Below are 2,500 nucleotides of genomic sequence, written 5' to 3' on the forward strand. Positions count from 1 at the left end.
TATATTAAGTTGCTATACTATAATAACTATCTCCTCCTCTATATGAAGTTGCTATACTATAATAACTATCTCCTCCTCTATATGAATTTGCTATACTATAATAACTATCTCCTCCTCTATATGAAGTTGCTATACTATAATAACTATCTCCTCCTCTATATGAAGTTGCTATACTATAATAACTATCTCCTCCTCTATATTAAGTTGCTATACTATAATAACTATCTCCTCCTCTATATGAAGTTGCTATACTATAATAACTATCTCCTCCCTCTATATGAAGTTGCTATACTATAATAACTATCTCCTCCTCTATATTAAGTTGCTATACTATAATAACTATCTCCTCCTCTATATGAAGTTGCTATACTATAATAACTATCTCCTCCTCTATATGAAGTTGCTATACTATAATAACTATCTCCTCCTCTATATGAAGTTGCTATACTATAATAACTATCTCCTCCCTCTATATTAAGTTGCTATACTATAATAACTATCTCCTCCTCTATATGAAGTTGCTATACTATAATAACTATCTCCTCCTCTATATGAAGTTGCTATACTATAATAACTATCTCCTCCTCTATATGAAGTTGCTATACTATAATAACTATCTCCTCCTCTATATGAAGTTGCTATACTATAATAACTATCTCCTCCTCTATATTAAGTTGCTATACTATAATAACTATCTCCTCCTCTATATGAAGTTGCTATACTATAATAACTATCTCCTCCTCTATATGAAGTTGCTATACTATAATAACTATCTCCTCCTCTATATTAAGTTGCTATACTATAATAACTATCTCCCTCCTCTATATGAAGTTGCTATACTATAATAACTATCTCCTCCTCTATATGAAGTTGCTATACTATAATAACTATCTCCTCCTCTATATTAAGTTGCTATACTATAATAACTATCTCCTCCTCTATATTAAGTTGCTATACTATAATAACTATCTCCTCCTCTATATGAAGTTGCTATACTATAATAACTATCTCCTCCTCTATATGAAGTTGCTATACTATAATAACTATCTCCTCCTCTATATGAAGTTGCTATACTATAATAACTATCTCCTCTCCCTCTATATGAAGTTGCTATACTATAATAACTATCTCCTCCTCTATATTGGAAGTTGCTATACTATAATAACTATCTCCTCCTCTATATGAAGTTGCTATACTATAATAACTATCTCCTCCTCTATATTAAGTTGCTATACTATAATAACTATCTCCTCCTCTATATGAAGTTGCTATACTATAATAACTATCTCCTCCTCTATATGAAGTTGCTATACTATAATAACTATCTCCTCCTCTATATGAAGTTGCTATACTATAATAACTATCTCCTCCTCTATATGAAGTTGCTATACTATAATAACTATCTCCTCCCTCTATATTAAGTTGCTATACTATAATAACTATCTCCTCCTCTATATGAAGTTGCTATACTATAATAACTATCTCCTCCTCTATATGAAGTTGCTATACTATAATAACTATCTCCTCCTCTATATGAAGTTGCTATACTATAATAACTATCTCCTCCTCTATATTAAGTTGCTATACTATAATAACTATCTCCTCCTCTATATGAAGTTGCTATACTATAATAACTACTCTCCTCCTCTATATGAAGTTGCTATACTATAATAACTATCTCCTCCTCTATATGAAGTTGCTATACTATAATAACTATCTCCTCCTCTATATTAAGTTGCTATACTACAATAACTATCTCCTCCTCTATATTAAGTTGCTATACTATAATAACTATCTCCTCCTCTATATGAAGTTGCTATACTATAATAACTATCTCCTCCTCTATATGAAGTTGCTATACTATAATAACTATCTCCTCCTCTATATGAAGTTGCTATACTATAATAACTATCTCCTCCTCTATATTAAGTTGCTATACTATAATAACTATCTCCTCCTCTATATGAAGTTGCTATACTATAATAACTATCTCCTCCCTCTATATGAAGTTGCTATACTATAATAACTATCTCCTCCTCTATATGAAGTTGCTATACTATAATAACTATCTCCTCCTCTATATGAAGTTGCTATACTATAATAACTATCTCCTCCTCTATATTAAGTTGCTATACTATTATAACTATCTCCTCCTCTATATGAAGTTGCTATACTATAATAACTATCTCCTCCTCTATATGAAGTTGCTATGCTATAATAACTATCTCCTCCTCTATATGAAGTTGCTATACTATAATAACTATCTCCTCCTCTATATTAAGTTGCTATACTATAATAACTATCTCCTCCTCTATATGAAGTTGCTATACTATAATAACTATCTCCTCCTCTATATGAAGTTGCTATACTATAATAACTATCTCCTCCTCTATATGAAGTTGCTATACTATAATAACTATCTCCTCCTCTATATTAAGTTGCTATACTACAATAACTATCTCCTCCCTCTATATTAAGTTGCTATACTATAATAACTATC

The sequence above is a fragment of the Coregonus clupeaformis genome, chromosome 6, assembly GCF_020615455.1.
Source record: "Coregonus clupeaformis isolate EN_2021a chromosome 6, ASM2061545v1, whole genome shotgun sequence".
In the NCBI taxonomy this organism is placed as follows: domain Eukaryota; kingdom Metazoa; phylum Chordata; class Actinopteri; order Salmoniformes; family Salmonidae; genus Coregonus; species Coregonus clupeaformis.